This window comes from Heterodontus francisci, chromosome 15, assembly GCF_036365525.1.
Source record: "Heterodontus francisci isolate sHetFra1 chromosome 15, sHetFra1.hap1, whole genome shotgun sequence".
In the NCBI taxonomy this organism is placed as follows: Eukaryota; Metazoa; Chordata; class Chondrichthyes; order Heterodontiformes; family Heterodontidae; genus Heterodontus; species Heterodontus francisci.
This window is the reverse complement of record NC_090385.1, coordinates 20,910,140-20,932,993: the sequence shown is the minus strand read 5'-3', so window position 1 is coordinate 20,932,993 and position 22,854 is coordinate 20,910,140. Positions and strand designations below refer to the sequence as shown.

The 22,854-nt window shown below is 45.4% G+C and overlaps 1 protein-coding gene and 1 long non-coding RNA gene across 3 annotated transcripts in view; one reads left to right on the top strand and one right to left on the bottom strand.

The window, feature by feature from the left end:
* Positions 1 to 5,874, bottom strand: part of eda2r (ectodysplasin A2 receptor) — a 49,414-nt gene extending 43,540 nt beyond the window's left edge. For both annotated transcript variants that reach the window (XR_010976433.1, XM_068047217.1), the window contains exon 1: positions 5,757 to 5,874. The gene's annotated coding sequence lies outside the window, so the exon portion shown is untranslated. The remainder of the gene's footprint in view (positions 1 to 5,756) is intronic.
* LOC137377529 (uncharacterized) overlaps positions 5,307 to 22,854 on the top strand; it is a 148,276-nt gene continuing 130,728 nt past the window's right edge. Inside the window, exon 1 of the long non-coding RNA XR_010976434.1 lies at positions 5,307 to 5,349. This is a non-coding gene — a long non-coding RNA (uncharacterized lncRNA). The remainder of the gene's footprint in view (positions 5,350 to 22,854) is intronic.

Here is a 22,854-nt window from a genome sequence, read left to right as displayed (position 1 = left end):
AGCTGCCAGTGTGGGATTTGAACTCATGTCCCCATAGCATAAGTCAGGGCCTCCAGATTATTAGTCCAGTAACATTACCACTACGTCACCATCAGGGTCAGTCTGGAGCAGCAGCATAGCATGTGGGGAGGCCATGTTGTAGTGATATTGTCACTGGACTAGTAACCCAGAGACCCAGGGAAACATGGCTTCAAATCCCACCACAACAGAAGGTGGAATTTGAATTCAATTCATAAATCTGGAATTAAAAGTTAGTCTAATAATAGCCATGCAACTATTGTCGATTGTTGTAAAAACCCATCTGGTTCACTAATGTCCTTTAGGAAAGGAAATCTGCTGGCCAACATGTGACTCCAGACCTACAGCAATGTTAACTCTTAAACGCCCTCTGAAATGGCCTAGCAAGCCACTCAGTTGTATCTAACTGCTACAAAGTCAATAAAGAATGAAACTGGACGGACCACCGGGCATCGACCTAGGCACTGGAATCGACAACACAAACCCAGCCCTGTCGACCCTGCAAAGTCCTCCTAACTAACAACTGGGGGCTTGTGCCAAAGTTGGGAGAGCTGTCCCACAGACTAGTCAAGCAACAGCCTGACATACTCACTGAATCAATCATACCTTACAATGTCCCAGACACTGCCATCACCATCCCTGGGTATGTCCTGTCCCACTGGCAGAGGTGGCGGCACAGTGGTATACAGTCGGGAGGGAGTTGCCCTGGGATGCCTCAACACCAACTCCAGACCCATGAAGTCTCATGGCATCAACTCAAACATGGGCAAGGAAAGCTCCTGCTGATTACCACCTACCGCCCTCCCTCAGCTGATGAATCAGTACTCCTCCATGTTGAACAGCACTTGGAGGAAGCACTGAGGGTGGCAAGGGCATAGAATGTACTCTGTGTGGGGGACTTCAATGTCCATCACCAAGAGTGGCTCGGTAGCACCACTAAAGGCCGAGCCCTAAAGGACATAGCCACTGGACTGGGTCTGCAGTAGGTGGTGAGGGAACCAAGAAGAGGGAAAAACATACTTGACCTCATCCTCACCGATCTGCCTGTTGCTGATGCATCTGTCCATGACAGTAATGGTAGGAGTGACCACCGCATAGTCCTTGTGGATAAAGTCCCGCCTTCACATTGAGGATACCCTCCATCGTGTTGTGTGGCACTACCGCTGTGCTAAATGGGATAGATTTCGAACAGATCTAGCAATGCAAAACTGGGCATCCATGAGGCGCTGTGGGCCATCAGCAGCAGCAGAATTGTACTCATCCACAATCTGTAACCTCATGGCCTGGCATATTCCCCACTCTACTGTTACCATCAAGCCAGGAGACCAACACTGGTTCAATGAAGAGTGCTGGAGGGCATGCTAGGAGCAGCACCAGGCATACCTCAAAATCAGATGTCAACCTGGTGAAGCTACAACCCAGGACTACTTGCATGCCAAACAGCGTAAACAGCATGTGATAGACAGAGTTAAGCGATCCCATAACCAACAGATCAGATCTAAGCTCTGCAGTCCTGCCACACGCAGTTGTGAATGGTGGTGGACAATTAAACAACTAACAGGAGGAGGTGGCTCCATAAATATCCCCATCCTCAATGATGAGGAAGCCCAGCACATCAGTTCGAAAGATAAGGCTGAAGCATTTGCAACAACCTTCAGCTAGAAGTGCTGTGTTGATGATCCATCTCGGCCTCCTCCTGAAGTCCCCAGCATCACAGATGCCAGACTTCAGCCAATTCGATTCACTCTGCATGATATCAAGAAACGACTGAAGGCACTGGATACTGCAAAGGCTATGGGCCCTGACAATAATCCGGCAATCGTACTGTAGGTCTGTGCTCCAGAACTTGCCGTGCCCCTAGCCAAGCTTTTCCAGTACAGCTACAACACTGGCATCTACCCTGCAATGTGGAAGATTACCCAGGTATGTCCTGTACACAAAAAGCAGGACAAGTCCAACCTGGCCAATCACCACCCCATCAGTCTACTCTCAATCATCAGTAAAGTGATGGAAGGTGTCATCGACAGTGCCATCAAGCGGCACTTGCTTAGCAATAATCTGCTCAGTAACGCTCAGTTTGGGTTCCACCAGGGCCACTCAGCTCCTGACCTCATTACAGCCTTGGTTCAAACATGGAAAAAAGAGCTGAACTCAAGAGGTAAGGTGAGAGTGACTGCCCTTGACATCAAGGCAGCATTTGACCGAGTATGGCATCAAGGAGCCCTAGCAAAACTGAAGTCAATGGGAATCAGGGGGAAAACTCTCCACTGGTTGGAGTCATACCTAGCGTAAAGGAAGATGGTTGTGGTTGTTGGAGGTCAATCATCTCAGCTCCTCAGAGGAGTTCCTCAGGGTAGTGTCCTAGGCCCAACCATCTTCAGCTGCTTCATCAATGACCTTCCTTCAGACATAAGGTCAGATGTAGGGATGTTCGCTGATGATGGCACAATGTTCAGCACCATTCACGACTCCTCAGATACTGAAGCAGTCCGTGTAGAAATGCAGCAAGACCTGGAGAATTATCCAGGCTTGGGCTGATAAACGGCAAGTAACATTCGTGCTGGGCAACGACCATCTCCAACAAGAAAGAATCTAACCATCTCCCCTTTGACATTCAATGACATTGCGATCACTGAATCCCCCACTACCAACATCTTGGGAGTTACCATTGACCAGAAACTGAACTGGAGTAGTCATATAAATACCGTGGCTACAACAGCAGGTTAGAGGCTAGGAATCCTGCGGCGAATAACTCACTTCCTGACTCCCCAAAGCCTGTCCACTACCTACAAGGCACAAGTCAGGAGTGTGATGGAATACTCTCCACTTGCCTGGATGGGTGCAGTTCCAACAACAGTCAAGACACAATCCAGGACAAAGCAGCCCACTTGACTGGCACCCCATCCACAAACATTCACTCCCTTCACCATTGACGCACAGTGGCAGCAGTGTGTACCATCTCCAAGATGCACTGCAGTAACGCTCCAAGGCTCCTTACACAGCACCTTCCAAACCCATGACCTCCATCACCTAGACAAGGGTAGCAAATGCGTGGGAACACCACCACCTGCAAGTTCCCCTCCAAGCCACACACCATCCTGATTTGGAACTATATCACCGTTCCTAACAGCACTGTGGATGTACCTACCCCACATGGACTGCAGTAGTTCAGGAAGGCAGCGCATCACCACCTTCTCAAGGACAATTAGGGATGGTCAATAATGCTGGCCTAGTCATCGACGCCCACATCCCTTGAATGAATTTTTAAAATGCTGAAAGAGGGACTTCAAGCTCACACTGATCTCATGCCTCGAATCATGCAGCAAGTGAAGTGAGGCAACGAACAGCCAATGCAAAATAAAGTCTAACTTTGGCATCGCACCAAGACAAGCAGAAATGAACGAGGCAAGGCAGCATAAGGGCTGTGCCAATGCACCAGATTGTTCAGGCCCACGTTAACCTCTGCCTGCTGGCATCATTGCTGGTGATCTGAGTACAGGGCACTCACATATCTGCCCCAGCTTTTAGGTACAGAAGGTGAATGACCCAGGCGCTGGAAAGTTTAGTTTAGAGATACAGCACTGAAACAGGCCCTTCGGCCCACCGAGTCTGTGCCGACTATCAACCACCCATTTATACTAATCCTACACGAATCCCACATTCCTACCACATCCCCACCTGTCCCTACATTTCCCTACCACCTACCTATACTAGGGGCAATTTATAATGGCCAATTTACCTACCAACCTGCAAGTCTTTTGGCTTGTGGGAGGAAACCGGAGCACCCGGAGAAAACCCACGCAGACACAGGGAGAACTTGCAAACTCCACACAGGCAGTACCCAGAATTGAACCCGGGTCGCTGGAGCTGTGAGGCTGCGGTGCTAACCACTGCGCCACTGTGAATAGGACAAGTCCTCACCCAGCCCTACAACCGAGATTTCTGCGCTCCACCAATATTGGCCTCTTGCACATCCCTGATTTTAAGCACTCCACCACTGGCGGCTATGTTTTCAACTGTCTGGACCCAGAGTTCTGTAATTTCCTTCCCAACCCTCTCCCTCTCTCTCCTCCTTTTAAGATGCTTCTTAACACGTCTCTCTGACCAGGTTCCTGGTCACCCCCTAATATTTGGTTAAATGACTTGGTGTAAAATTGTGGCATAACGCTCCCATGAAGCGCCTTGGGATATGTTACTATGTTAAAAGGTGCTATATAAATGCAAGTTGTTAAACACTTTGGGTGGGATTTTATTCCAGTGAAGGGGGTCCTGGTGGCAGGCCATAAAGTGAAGGGGAGAACCCGCCTCGCCCTCCGTCGGATGCCTGTTGCAATTTCATGGCGGACAGCCAATTAACTGCCCACTGTCGAGGATGCCATTCCTTAAAGGGACGAGCTTCCACCACTGCAGCTGCCAGCCAATAGGAGGGCCAGCAGCTCTACAGTATTGGCAGTGTCACAGGGAGTGGTGGCCATTGCCTGTGTTGCAGGCTTGTAGTGCCAAAGAAGAAGATCCTGGGACGCAGCTAAGTAGGGTTGGGGTCATTGGGCCAGTCAGGCAGGCCCCGGCGATGGGGACGATGGGGGGGCGGGCGGAGGGGCGGAAACAGCCATCAGTGCTGGGAGTCCCTCTGGGGGCCAGGGATTGCCCTCAAAGGAGGGACACACCACCACCACCGAATCTGTTAGGAGACTGCCAGTATGCGGCGGGAGACTTCCTGCGGACAAAATGGCACAGAGCTAGGGCAATGTCGGGCACGCTGCCTCTTGCCATTTTATGTGCTCCCCCCGCCTCAGTTCCTGTTTCAAAGGGCAGGAAGATTAGAATTGATTTGGGTAGAGCGAAAACCACTCATCACTTTCCATACCGCACTGGACAAGCACATCTTAATTGCTTCAGAATTCTGTAAGGCAATGATGTCCCACCAAATGTATAGGAAGCATGTGTAACTCAGTAAAAGGCACTAAGTCTTCCTATTCATCTACCCATTGGAAGCACATTGCTTGTCAAGTGTAGTGAAATTAAATCTCCTCCACCTATTCCATAAATCAATCAATCAGAGTCTGGATCTAAGCTTTCAGAGACATTAAAAAGTCCACCTCACACCCAGCATCATCTCGAACACCGGAGTCCCCTGTAGGTTATAAAGAGAAGTGAGTTTTTCCTGGTCCATTCCCCCCTCACAGTACATGTCCTGACTTGTCCACTTCCACACTCTGCTGCAGTTACGGCAAAATAAGAAGGGGGGGGGGATTAAATCAAAACCTCATGTTTATTTTAACAAACTATATGAATGCAAACGTGCTTAAAACAATTACTGACAGATAAATGGTAAGTTATAATGAAATGTCCCTTTTCTGTAAATATTTTGTCGGATAATTACTGAAGTTCATTAGGAATAAACTAAAACTGTCTGAAGCCGCATAAACTTTCACGATTTCTAACAGACCTTGGCTTGGAAATCCAACTCGGTAATATAGAAACGATTGTAAAGAATAAACGTCTGAACTTTACGAAATATTATTTATACATCTTTGCAAAGCCTTGGTCAAAATGGTTCTTTCCGAGATTTGAATGTTTGATTGTTTTAATCTGGCAACAAGCGAAGTGTTTAACTATAATTTATATTTATACTGCATCTGAAACTGCGAATCACTCAGTAACTGTACGAGTGCAAACTACTTTTTCATCCCACACAAAGCTGTGAATTAGCTGCTGGTTTCTCTCTGTCTGGTTACCTTGTTCCACTTTGCACATGGAGCGCTCACAGTACTGTAGTCATCAAGTTTTAAACCTGTATTTCATTCATTACTGTGCAATGTCTGAAGCCTGGAGAGGATTCCTGTTCATTCTTTTTTCCCCCTGTTTGCAGTACAACTCCGCCCCTCCTGCTTGTTGATTGGTGCGAATCCCTGCTTTAACCCTTTGCGTGTTGCACAGTTTTTCAATCGCTTTGCACCCTTACATCACTGGCAGGGCTCCTCTGATGGATTAAACTCTTAAAAGGATTATGAAACCCCACTCACACCCCTCGTCCACAAAAGTACCAGGTTCAATGTGGGACATTTGATGCCATAACTGATCTCAAGTCAGGGCAATGAAAGAAAAGACTTGCACCACATCTGGACTTCCCGAATTGTTTTACAGCCACAAATTACCTTTGAAGTGTGAGCCACTGTTATAATATAGAAAACATGACAATTTGCACACACCAAGGTCCCACAAACAGCATTGTGATCATGACCAAATAATCAGTCTTTAGTGATGTTGAGGGATCAATATTGGCCAGGACACTGGGGAGGACACCCCTCCCCTTCCATAAAAAATAGTGCAGTGGGATCTTTTACAACCACCTGAGAGGGCAGACATTTAATATCTCATCTGAAAGACAGCCATTCCCTCCATAATGCAGTGGAGTATTAGCCGAGATTATATTCTCAAAGACCTTGGGGACTCAAACCTACAACCTTCGAACTCAAACGCAAGAGGACTACCAACTAAGCAAAGCTGACTCCTGTAAGACTGCATCAATACAGATTCACTAGGGTGATGCCTGGAGATGCAAAGAAAGACTTGAAAAATTGGCACTGTTTTAGAATACAGGAGATTATGGGTAGACTTGATGTTTAAAATTATGAAGAGATGTGACAAAGTAGATGAAAACAGAATGTTTCCAGTGACTGAGCAATCTAGAATGGGGGAGGGGGTGGCGGTGGTGGTATGGAGGAACATAAATGTAAGAGATTTAGTTTAGAGAGCAGGAGAAACTTGGGTTGTGAGGGTGCAGAATGACCTATCGGAGTTCATGATTGCAGCTAAAACCATATGAACATTTAAGGATAGGTTAGATAGATGCTTGAATGAAAGACGAAGAAAGGGATATGGGAACAGGGCAGGTACATGGGAATAGGAGTACTGCGCATATAGAGCATATATACACGGACTGGGTGGGCCAAATGGCTTGTCTCTGTGTTCTGATTACCTGGTATTTGAGCTTTGTGCTCAAGTGCTAAGGAGGGAAAGACAGGCGCAGCTTTTTGCAATTGGTCAGTATTCAATGACACCTGCTAGAAAGTGCGCATGCGTGCACATTGGATGAGAACAGGATTGGGCTCAGCTGTGTAAAACTGCCTGGTCAAATTGCTACCGTTACTGCCTGGGCATGTACATGTTGGTAATTGTGGTATTGTACCCCAGTAAGTACAAGAAGATCACTGCCTTCAGTACAGAAGGGGATGGTAATGAATATAATTGAGGCATGGTGTTTTGCTTGGCACACTGTCTTTGTTGTTTGAACACCGGGTCAGGTGGGAGAAAAAGAAGGTACAGAAGCTGGGAGCTATGGTGGTTATATAGAAGTGACATAATGCTGCTCATTTTTATGTGATTTACATCAATATATCCGTAGCACTTAAAGCAGCCAGAAGCGCTGCACAAAGAACAGCCAGGCGCTGCGCAAATGACTACTGGCAACGCCTATGCAGTCATATTCGGCTGGCCTCTGACACCGGAAACATCAGAGAAATGTGTGATGGCATTAAGACAGCTTTTGGGCCAACCATCAAGAAGATCGCCCCCCTTCAATCTAAATCAGGGGACACAATCACTGACCAATGCAAGCAAATGGACCGCTGGGTGGAGCACTACCTAGAACTGTACTCCAGGGAAAATGTTGTCACTGAGACTGCCCTCAATGCAGCCCAGTCTCTGCCAGTCATGGATGAGCTTAACGTACAGCCAACAAAATCGGAACTCAGTGATGCCATTGATTCTCTAGCCAGCGGAAAAGCCCCTGGGAAGGACGGCATTACCCCTGAAATAATTAAGAGTGCTAAGTCTGCAATACTCTCAGCACTCTATGAACTGCTTTGCCTGTGCTAGGACGAGGGAGCAGTACCACAGGACATGCACGATGCCAATATCATCACCCTCTATAAGAACAAGGGTGACCAGGGTGACTGCAACAACGACCGTGGAATCTCCCTGCTCAGCATAGTGGGGAAAATCTTCGCTCGAGTCGCTTTAAACAGGCTCCAGAAGCTGGCTGAGTATGTCTACCCTGAGGCACAGTGTGGCTTTCGAGCAAAGAGATCCACCATTGACATGCTGTTCTCCCTTCGCCAGCTACAGGAGAAATGCCGGGAACAACAGATGCCCCTCTACGTTGCTTTCATTGATCTCACCAAAGCCTTTGACCTCGTCAGCAGACGTGGTCTCTTCAGACTACTAGAAAAGATCGGATGTCCACCAAAGCTACTAAGTATCATCACCTCATTCCATGACAATATGAAAGGCACAATTCAGCATAGCGGCGCCTCATCAGACCCCTTTCCTATCCTGAGTGGCGTGAAACAGGGCTATGTTCTCGCACCTACACTGTTTGGGATCTTTTTCTCCCTGCTGCTCTCACATGCGTTCAAGTCTTCAGAAGAAGGAATTTTCCTCCACACAAGATCAGGTGGCAGGTTGTTCAACCTTGCCCGTCTTAGAGCGAAGACCAAAGTATGGAAAGTCCTCATCAGGGAACTCCTCTTTGCCGACGATGCTGCATTAACATCCCACATAGAAGAGTGTCTGCAGAGACTCATCGACAGGATTGCGGCTGCCTGCAACGAATTTGGCCTAACCGTCAACCTCAAGAAAACGAACATCATGGGACAGGACGTCAGAAATGCTCCATCCATCAATATCGGCGACCACGCTCTGGAAGTGGCTCAAGAGTTCACCTACCTAGGCTCAACTATCACTAGTAACCTGTCTCTCGATGCAGAAATCAACAAGTGCATGGGAAAGGCTTCCACTGCTATGTCCAGACAGGCCAAGAGAGTGTGGGAAAATGGCGAACACAAAAGTCCGAGTGTATCAAGCCTGTGTCCTCAGTAGCTTGCTCTACGGCAGCGAGGCCTGGACAACGTATGTCAGCCAAGAGCGACGTCTCAATTCGTTCCATCTTTGCTGCCTCCGGAGAATCCTTGGCATCAGGTGACAGTACCGTATCTCCAACACAGAAGTCCTCGAGGTGGCCAACATCGCCAGCATATACACCCTACTGAGCCAGCGGCGCTTGAGATGGCTTGGCCATGTGAACCGCATGGAAGATGGCAGGATCCCCAAGGATACATTGTACAGCGAGCTCATCACTGGTTTCAGACCTACCGGCCGTCCATGTCTCCGCTTTAAAGACGTCTGCAAACGCGACATGACGTCCTGTGACATTGATCACAAGTCGTGGGAGTCAGTTGCCAGCGATCGCCAGAGCTGGCAGGCAGCCATAAAGGCGGGGCTAAAGAGTGGCGAGTCGAAGAGACTTAGCTGTTGGCAGGAAAAAAGACAGAAGCGCAAGGGGAGAGCCAACTGTGTAACAGCCCCGACAGCCAATTTTATCTGCAGCACCTGTGGAAGAGTCTGTCGCTCTAGAATTGGCCTTTATAACCACTCCAGGCGCTGCTCCACAAACCACTGACCACCTCCAGGCACTTATCCATTGTCTCTCGAGACAAGGAGGCCAAAGAAAGGAAATTGTGAGCTTGCAAATAAATGTTTGTTGAGTACTTTCTCACAAAAATTACATATTACTCATTTAATAAAACTCTTAGGAACTTTGGCACATCAGTCTACCACAGATTGTAGCAGTGATAATATAATAATACTTACAAAGCCTTCCAGATCCAGAGTTGCCAAATCACCATAATTTTCTTCCTATAATCTGTGCAATTGCTTCCAATATTTCCTATAAAATCCAATTTTCTGTCAAAAGCAATGTAAGTGAAAAATCTACAAATGTTGCAACGTTAACATATTGAAACAGTGAAATTGTTTTGGTAGTAAACTTTTCCAGATGGTGAATAAGTAACAGGAAGGTGTGGTAGAGTGGGTTAGTCACTGTCCCTTCACTTCTGAACATCTGGGTGTCATCCTGTACAGACAGATCGGATTAAAGTCTTTTTAGTCTGTAAGGGTTCAGTGTAAAATAAGACTGTCCATTGTCAAATTAGATCCTAATATCTATCCCGATTGTTCGGTTGCTAAAGCCACAAGTCAACATGGGGAGACGGTGGTGCAGTGGTAATGTCATTGGACTGGTAATCCAGAGGCCCAGACTAATTGCCTGTGGCAGCTAATCCCACCATGGCAGCTGGTGGAATTTGAAATTCAATTAATTAATAAAAGTCTGGAATTAAAAGCTAGTCTCAGTAGTGCCAAGAAACTATCATCGATTGTCGTAAAAACTCATCTGGTCCACTAATGTCCCTTTAGGGAAGGAAATCTGCTGTCCTTACCTGTTCTGGCCTACATGTGACTCCAGACCCACAGCAAAGTGGTTGACTCTTACCTGCCCTCTGAAATGGCCTAGCAAGCCATTCAGTTGTACCAAACAACTACAGAAAAGGACTGCAGTGGTTCAAGAAGCACAACCTTCTCAAGGGCGATTAGAGATGGGCAACAAATGCTTCCCTTGCCAGCGACGCCCACATCCCATGAAAGAATAAAACAAAACTGAGTCATAGGGACCAGGCTCAAACTCTAGTCTGTGCTGTCTTAGCTGATCTCAGTCAGACCAACAGTAAGTAAGGTCACTACAACTGACCTCAGCATCACTGGACTAGGAAGGAGAAACATTGGTCAGTATTTCTGCTCCTAATTATCTATCAGCTTCTGCGAAAGTATGTGTGAAAGTCACATGAGGACAGGATCAGTCTTCAATACAATATCCTCACTGGCAAATTAACCTCACTGGTTAGTGTCACAAATGAAGTATGGTTACATGGATGAGGTACCAAATGGAGGATGATGACCATGGGACTGTGTATTTATCTTTCAGATGAGATGTGAAATGAAGACCTGGTCTGCCCTCTCAGGTGGGTGTAAAAGATCTCTTGGCAGTATTTCGCAGAAGAGCAGGAGAGTTAATCCCTGGTGTCCTGGCCAATATTTATCCCTCAACCAGCAGCACTAAAACAAATGATCTGTTCATCAACAAATTGTTGTTTGTGGGAGCTTGCTGTGTGCAAATTGGCTGCTGTGTTTCCTCCATTACAACAGTGACTACACTTCAATAGGTACTTCATTGGCTGTTAAGCACTTTGGGACATTCTGGCATCATTAAAGATGCTATATAAATGCAAGTCTTTCATTTTACCCGGTACAGCACTTTGAGACATCCAGTGGTCATGAAAGGCACTATGTAAACGCAAGTCTTTCTTTCTGCATGAATTACTAGCTTCATGAGAGGAGAGAGAAAGCTGGAAGAAAATGGCATTACTGGAACAAGACGTACTGTTCAGCAGACCTTTATCCTAGAGTAGGGCTGGGGGGGGCGGGGGTTAGTGGGGAGGGCTGTCCAGTGAAGAGAGAGGAGACGTGAGTTAAGTATGATGACTATTGACATGATTTACATCATTACATTGCAGGGTTACAAAGAAATAAATGTTTGTTAAATTGTTTATCGTAAACATGAAGATACATTGCTCCTTAATACTACTTATAAGAGCCTTGCCACAATGTTCAACTTCTATCTCACCATTACCTTATTTACTTGGTTCTATCAGAATTCCCAGTTCAAGTCATTTGCACTTAGTTGGCAGGCTGCTGTGCCAGTCTAGGTGCAGCTAAAGGATCACCCAGGTGGGCAGTAATGTATGGGCAACTGCTTGTGTCAGAAATTGGCATGTCCAGCAGAAATGGTGGCTTGAGCTCAAAGTGCCCCTTTCCAGGTAGACCTCTTCTGCACTCTCTTTGATGCCTGTTCTCTGTTGATTATTCCCTGGCTTTTCACACAGATTGGTCAATTAGTTTCAGATTGGGCTGATTTAAAGTACTGTATGCCTGCACCATGCAAGCATATGGTAAGTTGAGGGCTCCAGAAATGAGGCTATCAGCAATTCCAATTCCAATTCCTGCAACTTCAATTTCTAATTTTGCAATATCTGGATAGGGGATAGATGCAAGAAGCAACTGCCCTCTATGACTTAGTGACCCCTTACCTACCTACCTACATAAGACACCAGTCACACATGGCATAGTTGACTCTTAATGCCCTCAGGGCAACTGTGGATGGGAAATTAAATCCATCATGTCAGTGTTTGCCCACATCCCAAGAATACATTTTTAAAAAGATCCTGCTCCATTAGTTAATGTCACCCTGATAATGTCCCCTGTCTGCCTTGTATTTCAGGGTCTATATCACCAAACTCCCAGTCACACTGTAACTTTGGCAGAATCACAAATGAAAGGCAAGGGGCCAGTGACTCCTTACATCACTTTTCACTTCCAAAGATCAGAATGGACATTGTGAGGGTGAAATTAGTCTACGACAGCAGCACAAAATGAGGTCATAGCGAATTGGTAATCGATTTTTCACTGTACACAATCTTCTTTCTACTGAAGATAGTTGAAACACGTTTTGGAAATTCATTTCCTAGTCTCACTGTCACTTTAACTTGGTTTGAAAATAAAATTCTGTGCAATATCTTCCAACTCAATGGAAAATAAAAGCTGGGGCAGTGAAAAATTGGCTGGCAATTTCCTATGAGTCTGTTTCTCACTGTGGCACAGACTAATTTCACCCCCAGTGTATTAGGGGAGGTCAGCACACCAAGAGGTGAGGCATACCAGCCTTAAGATGAGTACAATCGAGGTGGTGGAGGGTGGGGTGGAGATGGCAGCAGGCAAGAGAAGCAGCCTTGGCCAATAAAGAATGGTGAGGCAAGTTAAGAAGAAAAGATTTTGGATCAACCCCTTATACAGGAGCTTTTTTTAATTCATTCATGGGATTTGAGTGTCGTTGGCAGGACCAGCATTTATTGCCTATCCCTAATTGCCCTTGAGAAGGTGGTGATGAGCCGCCTTCTTGAACCGGTGCAGGGGGCTGAGGGGGGAATGGGTATGGTCTTTGTGGGATACCTTAGAACACCTTCCCCCATGACGATGGACATTTACCAGATTTTCTGGCCACACAGGTCAGGTGAGTCCCAGAGATGTACCTACAGTAGTGTCTAACTGCTGAGGTCATGATTTGCAGTTCCCATATTTCCATTGTGATAATGGAACATTTTTCACACTATGCAGTCTTGTTGCAAATCTCCCATCTCATCCTTGTGTATTTGTGACAAAATGAACTCATATGTTGAAAATAGTCTAACTAATAGAGACTATAGCAAGTCCTGTTGCATTAAAAAAAAGGCCAGAAATGTTTTTCCCTCATCTCTCTTTGCCTCTGTTTCAATCTCTTGCACAGACTCTCTAATTTCCACTCTCCACCTCAGTTTTACTCACTGTCATTTTCTCCTCACTTTGACTCACACTCATTTTAGCTTTGTTATTCTCTTGCTGGTCTCCCACCACTCAGAATCACAGAGATGTTACAGAACAGAAGGAGGCCATTCGGCCCATCATGCCTGCACCGGCTCTCCCAAAGAGCAACTCCTTGCTTGTTGCCTACAGCTTGGAAATTCCTGGAAGCAATGTTAATCTATGAATGCTTAAAACATTCATATCAAATTCCTCTACCCACTGTTTTAGCGGAGGTATAAACCTGTTTTAATTGAAATAGTAGAGAGGGTAATTTGGGTCAAGTGCCTAAGGTCACACTAATCACTCACACTAATTTTCAGGTTTATATTCCTTCCACTCTAGCACTCTCTCTCTCTCTGGTACTTTCTAACGTTCTCCCTGCCTTCCTCTCCATTTCTCTCTCACTTTGTCTTACTGTGTCTCTCACTGTGCTTTGAGATAGAGTGGCCACATAGTTATTCCAGTGAACATGAAATGGAGAAACTGCACCTTTACCTTACAAGGAGATTGAATAAGTGACCATGCATTTTTACCAGAGAATAGTGATGAAGTGATGGTATAATTTCTCATTTAGCAGAAGGTGCACAGCCTTGGCGTTGATTGATGTGCAGTTCAGAAGCTGGTATATAATCCTGTGCAGTCAGAACACTGCCCCTTTTAATGGTACGAGATGCAATATGTTAATTGTTTGATTCTATAGTGAAATATCATTTTACAAATCAGCAATGTCTGATTATACAAACAGGGAATCAGATTTATGAAATAACGGATGCTGAATTTTTGCCGGCTCAGGTCCCAGGAGGTCCAATACTCAAATTTATAAGTAAATTTTGAGATACAGTTTGAGCAAACACACACAAGGCACACATCCAAACTATTTGACATTCACCGTGCATCTGTACATACTGTACTGAGCCTAAGAATTTACAGAATTCTCCAGACTTTGGCCTCTCAGGTTTGTCTCGGTAATCTGACATCAGCTTCTTCAGCTCTAAAATAAAAGTAAAATACTGCAGATGCTGGAAATGTGAAATATAAACAAGAAATGCTGGAAATACTCAGCAGTTCTGGCAGCATCTGTGGAGAGTGAAGCAGAGTTAACGTTTCAGGTCAGTGACCTTTCATCAGAACTTTTTTAACATAAGTAGAAATTTTCCTTTCTTGTGAGTTCATACATCATCCTCCATTGTCCAGTTTGCTTTCTTTCAGTAGCAGGCAGGCACATAGATTTGTGAAGCTCTTTGGCAGTGTTTTTTAATCTCGTTGTAAGGGACATTAGAGCAACTGGGACCTGGGTCCCAATCTAGCCCACGGAATTAATGGAATGAAAGTGTCTCTCGCTGTTGGATGTAAGAGTCCTATTTGCAAGGGATTAGGTTCAGTCACTATCTAGTTTTCTGGTATGATTTTATTTGTTCCTGTCAAGATGTGAGATGTCAGAGCTGAGGAAGGGAAGGCTTCTGCTTGTCTCAAACAGCTTTTATCATCATTCACTCTTGGTTCAGAGGCTAAAAGTAATACACCCTCCACACTACCTGATCAAACTCTCCCGAGTCAGATGGAGCACAGATTATATCCAGGGTATGGCTCTCTCTACATTATCCTAACAAAAACCTAGGTTTCTCAGACAGCCAAATGTTAGACCCGAATGGCTAGTGATGGGTTTTAGGCAGACTCACTTTCCTGAGGTTCACTCATATATAAAAAATACCTTTATTATTTTTATATTATTTTTCAAAAACATATCCCATCCCTTTAAAATAAAATTGTCAATGCTTCAATATCCACCATGATAACACATTCCATGGTAAAAATTCAACTTGGGCAGTAACGCAAAACAGAAGGGATTGTTCCATCACCTGTTATATGCTTCGGCAGATATTCAGCTCAACTCAAGTCAATGATATGGAGTGGGGCATATGACAGGCAGTCGATGTGTTTTCGCCCACTTTGCACAAACGCACAAGGTGAATTTGTAGCCGTCCATGTCCTAATAACACTCTGTATGAAAAAATGTCTTCCATCTCCACCCTCACCCCTTGTTCTTGTAATGATATTCTTGAGTTTAAGCCCCCACCATATTACCAATCACCAACCAGTGGAAAGAAATTCATGGAATTTCCTGAGAGCTGGAACTTTGCTGGGAGTGTGATGGAACTTCCATTTAATGGCATGAGTGCGGTTTCCGCTGCACTTCTGGCAGTTACAGCAGTGGAGTGGGAGCAGGGCCATTTTAGAAAAATGTGAAAGCAATATCTGATCCCTTTAACCTTTTTTCTGCAATAAAAATAACTCTATGACTCTGTAAGTTGTGGGTAAGTGAGAGTGGTAATAAAATCATAAGAATAATATAACACAGAAGGAAGTCATTCGGTCTATCAAAACTGCATTGCCTCTTTTGAAGAGCCATCAGTTAGTCCCAATCCCCTGTTTTTTTCCCCATATCCTTGCAATTTTCTTTCTCCTTCAAATAGCCTTTTTAAGGCTACTTTAAATCTGTATCCATCACCCCATCAGGAAGTGAATTCCAATTCCTAAGCATAAAAAAGTTTTTCCTCATGTAACCTCTGGTTCTTTTGCCAATCACCTTAAACCTCTGCCCTTTAGTCATCAACCCTTCAGCCACTGGAAACAGTTTCCCTTTATTTATTCTATCTAAACCCTTCATGATTTTAAACACCTCTATCAAATCTCCTCTTAGATTTCGCTGCTCTAAGGAGAACAACCCCAGATTTTCCAATCTATCCATGTTACTATAGTCCCTCATCCCTGGAACCATTCTAGTACCCTCTTCAAAGTCTTCATGTCCTTTTTAAAGCATAGTGCCCAGTATTGAGCACATCACTTTGAGCACATCACTCCAGTTGGGGCCAAATAAGTGTTTTATGTAGGTTTCACATAACTTCCTGGTTTTTGTACTCTATGCCTCTATTTAAAAAGCCCAGGATCCCACATGCTTTATTAACTGCTTTGTTAACCTGTCCTGCCACCTTCAAAGATTTGTACACTAACACCACCAGGTTCCTCTCTTCTTGTACCCCATTTAACAGTGGTGACTGAGTATGCATGAGGAGAAAGAGATGTAATGAAATGTGGAGCAGTGTTTGGAGGAGAGTGAAGGGCAGTGGGGAGGGCAGTATTGTGAGGGCTGTCAGTGTTGTAAATAATGAAGCTGTAACAGGTGCAGCTGCGCTCAGAAAATAAGTTTAAAAAAGCAGTCTTTTTACCTTAACAATACAAGTTAGATCATTGATTTTTTTCCACCGGCATTGTAGCCATGTTTTTGATTAAATTCTCCTGGCATTGACATAGTCAGTGATTTCTTCCCTCTGTCTCCTGAGCAGATGCCTGGAGGACTTCCTGAGGGAATGGGGGGAAAACAATGTCCCTCCTCTTGTATAGTCTTCGCACCATGGCCTCCGGTGCAGCATCGGAGAACCTTGATGGTGACTCATTACTTCCCTCAGATATTTGGGAAGGGGACGAGATGTCAGGGTTGATGGAGGAGTGGCCTAGGGTGTCGCAGAGGGAATGATCCCTTCGGAATGCTGACAGGGGAGAGGAGGGGGAAGATGCATTTGGAGGTGGCAGAAATGGCAGAGGATGATACTTTTGGATGTGGAGGCTGGTGGGGTGGAAAGTGAGGACAAGGGGAACCCGGTCATGGTTCCAGGAGGGAGGGTAAGAGATGAGGGCAGAAGTGCAGGAAATGGGCCAGACACGGTTGAGGGCCCTGTCAACCATAGAGGCGGGTGAATCCTCAGTTGAGGAAAAAGGAAGACATATCAGAAGCGCTGTTGTAGAAGGTTGCATCATCAGAACAGATGCGTCGGAGGCAGAGAAATTGGAAGAATGGAATGGAGACCTTACAGGAAGCAGGATGTGAGGAAGTGTAGTCAAAGTAGCCGTGGGAGTCTTACATTGGTGTGGCTTATATTGAATATTAGTGGATAGTCTATTCCCAGTGATGGAGACAGAGAAGTCAGTGAAGGGAAGGGAAGTTTCAGAGATGGACCATGTAAAGGTGAGAGAAGGGTGGAAATTGGAAGCAAAGTTGATGAAGTTTTCCAGTTCAGGGCAAGAGCAGGAAGCGGCACGGATACAGTCAACAATGTACCGGGAAAAGAGTTGGGGGGGGGGGGTGGTGTTCCCTGAGTAAGACTGGAACAAGGAATGTTCGACATGCCCCACAAAAAGACAGGCATAACTAGGACCCATGTGGGTACCCATGGCAACACCTTTTATTTGAGGGAAGTGAGTAGAATTGAAGGAGAAGTTGTTCAATGTGAGAACAAGTTCAGCCAGGCGGAGGAGGGTGGTGGTGGATGGAGACTGGTTGGGCCTCTGTTCGAGGAAGAAGTGGAAAGGCCTCAGACCATCCTGGTGGGGGATGGAGGTGTAGAGCGATTGGAAGTCCATAGTGAAGAGGAGGTGGCTAGGACCAGGAAACTGGAAATTGTCAAAATGATGTAGGGCATCAGAAGAGGCATGGATGTAGGTGGGAAGAGACTAGACCAGGGGAGAAAAGATAGATTCAAGATAAGAAGAGATAAGTTCAGTGGGGCAGGAACAGGCTGAAACGATGGGTCTGCCAGGACAGTCCTGTTTGCAGATTTTAGGAAGGAGGTAGAAGCGAGCTGTCCAGGGTTGCAGGACTATGAGGTTGGAAGCTGTAGAGGGAAGATCTCTGGAGAAGATGAGGTCAGTGACAGTTCTGGAGACAGTGGCTTGATGTTCAGTGGTGGGGTCATGGTCCAGGGGAGGTAGGAAGAAGTTTGAGAATTTGCGCTCACCCTCTGCAAGGTAGAGGTCAGTACGCCAGACAACATCAGCAATATTGGCAGACATAGGTGCATTCTTCATCTTGCATGTGACGATGATGAATTTGTTGGAGCTTATTTGAACTTGCCGGCCATTGTGATGCAGTGACCTGAGAATATGACTCAATTTCATTAATTAAGTTAACATCCTGTTGTGTAGGATTCTGCATACAAGAGACTCAGTCAGTCCTCGAATGTTGCCAAATCAAAACTCATACATCAACCCAAATCTGGTCAGCCAAATATTCCACCTCCCATATATGTTGAAGGAGAGATTGCAGAAACTCGTGACCTTGAGTAGATGTCATCCTTGAATCGAGGGACAGCTGCCGACGACAATGATGATGGCATATTACACCTTCAAGGCCATCTAGAATATGTTGAGCACTTCCCATACCTTGACAGCCACCTCTCTCAAAGGCCACCATTGATGAGGAGATCCAACACTGGATCAGCTGTGCCATCTCAGCCTTCTAGAAACTACGGCAGCGAGTGTCTGACAACAAAGACATCTACAGATCAACAAAAGTCCTAGCATACACAGCAGTTGTTGTCACCACACTCCTGTACTGCAGCGAGACCGGGACTGTGTATCAGTAACACATAAGAGCGCTAGAGAAATTCCATCAGCAATGCCTCTGCCGCATTCTCCGGATTCAATGGGAGGACCATCAAGCAAACACTGTTGTCCTTCTTGAAGTCAGCCCCACATGCATTCAGGCAAAATTCCTGCAAAACCAACGTCAATGGATTGGAAACTGTGTCGGGCTGGCCGAAAACTGTCTCCCCACCAGATCCTGTTTTCTCAACTCTCAAATGGCCAGCATTCTGGGGAGGACAAAGAAAACATTTCAAAGACACTCTGAAGCTCTCTTTAAAGTGCGGCAGCATTGACATTGATGGCTGAGAGGAAACTGCTACCAATTGTTCAAAATGGCAACAACTTGTCCATCAAGCTACATCATGCTTTGAGACCAAACGCTTTAATGATGAGGCAGAGCAGAGGCAGAGAAGGAAAGAAAAAGAATCAACTGTACTCCGGATTCTACTACCTCGTGAACATCCTGCCCATGTGCCCAAAGATCTGCAGATCGAGAATCGGCCTGTTCAGTCACCTGAAGACCCATGGCAGATACTCACAAACTTGAGTAGATGTCATCCTTGAATCGAGGGACAGCTGCTGACGACAACAATGATGGCAGATTACACCTGCAAGGCCCTATAGAATATTCAACATAGTTCTCTGGAATATTTCCAGTACTGATATGATACCGAATGGTAGACGGTTAAAACAAAATCTTCCAAACAGAGTAATGAAGATTGTCAATAACCTTGATTTCTTATCCAATGGAACTTGCCAAAAGCCACTATTCCCGTCAAGCTTCGTGAACACAGTACTTTGGATAACTTTGCTAAGCTATCGTCCACTAAGGTCATCAGATGGACTTCTCGTGCCACAGCCTTATTAAGTCGACACAAATGCAACCATTAGGTTTAGGAACTGGAACCATTCACGAACAGCACCCTGTAGGTTCAGTAGCAGGAGAAATTACTCCCATCCTGATCATGTCTTCTAATTGATGTTGGACTTGCTTCATTAGTGGGTGTGGAATCTTCTAGGCATGAAAAGACATGCTGGTTTAGCAGCTTTCCACAATGTAATACTATATTCAGTCTTCAGTCGGCACAGACCAGTAAACAATTTCAGGAATTCCTCTTGGAAGTGACTCTCGGATTCTTGTCGCTTAACTTCTTCCACTTTCTTTAAAAGATTATGGTCAATACAAGCTCTTCGACTTAAGAGAGAGAATTCCTGATTCTTTAGAACATACAATATTTGGAATATCTGCTTTCCCTTGTACTGGAGTGTTGTCTGTAGCTTCCCCTTTGCTTTGCGTTCAACCCCTCCTGAGCCATGGAACTGGGTTTCTGTTGGTTGCAGAAAATGTGTGATAATCACTGCTCTTTGTCTGAGAAGACCGTTACTCTTGCTCCGGTGTCAAGTTTAAAATTAGTGTTATGTCCGTTGACATATATATCTGCAGACCAAAATGCCTGATTAGGGTCACTGATCTCACCAAGAAAGTGTTTAGATTGCTCTTCTGAAGGAGGTTGTTTAACTGTTTAACTTCGTTAACCACCCTATTCTTGAATCTTTTCCTTTTGAACTTGTGGGAGTAGAGATTTTAGTTTGGCATATTTTACCAAAATGCCCTTTTTCGTTTTTACAGTGGAAGCATTTTGCTTTGTTTGCAGGACATTGTTCATGCCTGTGGGTACTTTTAGCACCACATTACCGGCCGGGTTTAATGGCATCTTTCGCTTTCCCATGCCAGTGTACCTTTTCTTCTGGTACCCCTTTCACAGCCCTCTGGTTAAGGAACGGAACGGTTGCTGGAGGTTTTCTTCACCTCTCAGGATTGCTCTGTTATTAGAACATAGAACATAGAACATTACAGCGCAGTACAGGCCCTTCGGCGCTCAATGTTGCGCCGACCTGTGAAACCATCTGACCTAAACTATTCCATTTTCATCCATATGTCTATCCAATGACCACTTAAATGCCCTTAAAGTTGGCGAGTCTACTACTGTTGCAGGCAGGGCGTTCCACGCCCCTACTACTCTCTGAGTAAAGAAACTACCTCTGACATCTGTCCTATATCTATCACCCCTCAACTTAAAGCTATGTCCCCTCGTGTTTGCCATCACCATCCAAGGAAAAAGACTCTCTCTATCCACCCTATCTAACCCTCTGATTATCTTATATGTCTCTATTAAGTCACCTCTCCTCCTCCTCCTCTCCAACGAAAACAACCTCAAGTCCCTCAGCCTTTCCTCGTAAGACCTTCCCTCCATACCAGGCAACATCCTAGTAAATCTCCTCTGCACCCTTTCCAAAGCTTCCACATCCTTCCTATAATGCGGTGACCAGAACTGCACACAATACTCCAGGTGCGGCCGCACCAGAGTTTTGTACAGCTGCAGCATGACCTCGTGGCTCCGAAACTCGATCCCCCTACTAATAAAAGCTAACACACCATATGCCTTCTTAACAGCCCTATTAACCTGGGTGGCAACTTTCAGGGATTTATGTACCTGGACACCAAGATCTCTCTGCTCATCTACACTACCAAGAATCTTCCCATTAGCCCAGTACTCTGCATTCCTGTTACTCCTTCCGAAGTGAATCACCTCACACTTTTCCGCATTAAACTCCATTTGCCATCTCTCAGCCCAGCTCTGCAGCCTATCTATGTCCCTCTGTAACCTACAACATCCTTCGGCACTATCCACAACTCCACCGACCTTCGTGTCATCCGCAAATTTACTAACCCACCCTTCTACACCCTCATCCAGGTCATTTATAAAAATGACAAACAGCAGTGGCCCCAAAACAGATCCCTGCGGTACACCACTAGTAACTAAACTCCAGGATGAACATTTGCCATCAACCACCACCCTCTGTCTTCTTTCAGCTAGCCAATTTCTGATCCAAAGCACTAAATCACCTTCAATCCCATACTTCCGTATTTTCTGCAATAGCCTACTGTGGGGAACCTTATCAAACGCCTTACTGAAATCCATATACACCACATCCACGACTTCACCCTCATCCACCTGTTTGGTCACCTTCTCAAAAAACTCAATAAGGTTTGTGAGGCACGACCTACCCTTCACAAAACCCTGCTGACTATCGCTAATGAACTTATTCTTTTCAAGATGATTATAAATCCTATCTCTTATAACCTTTTCCAATATTTTACCCACAACCGAAGTAAGGCTCACAGGTCTATAATTACCAGGGCTGTCTCTACTCCCCTTCTTGAACAAGGGGACAACATTTGCTATCCGCCAGTCTTCCGGCACTATTCCTGTCGACAATGACGACATAAAAATCAAGGACAAAGGCTCTGCAATCTCCTCCCTGGCTTCCCAGAGAATCCTAGGATAAATCCCATCTGGCCCAGGGGACTTATCTATTTTCACACTTTCCAAAATTGCTAACACCTCCTCCTTGTGAACCTCAATCCCATCTAGCCTAGTAGTCTGTATCTCAGTATTCTCCTCGACAACATTTTCTTTCTCTACTGTAAATACGGATGAAAAATGTTCATTTAACGCTTCCCCTATCTCCTCTGATTCCACACACAACTTCCCACTACTATCCTTGATTGGCCCTAATCTAACTCTAGTCATTCTTTTATTCCTGATATACCTATCGAAAGCTTTAGGGTTTTCCTTGATCCTATCCGCCAATGACTTCTCGTGTCCTCTCCTTGCTGTTCTTAGCTCTCCCTTTAGATCCTTCCTGGCTAGCTTGTAACTCTCAAGCGCCCTAACTGAGCCTTCACGTCTCATCCTAACATAAGCCTTCTTCTTCCTCTTGACAAGCGCTTCAACTTCTTTAGTAAACCACGGCTCCCTCGCTCGACAACTTCCTCCCTGCCTGACAGGTACATACTTATCAAGGACATGCAGTAGCTGCTCCTTGAATAAGCTCCACATTTCGATTGTGCCCATCCCCTGCAGTTTACTTCCCCATCCTACACATCCTAAATCTTGCCTAATCGCATCATAATTTCCTTTCCCCCGGCTATAATTCTTGCCCTGCTGTATATACCTGTCCCTGCCCATCGCTAAGGTAAACCTAACCGAATTGTGATCACTATCACCAAAGTGCTCACCTACATCTAAATCTAACACCTGGCCGGGTTCATTACCC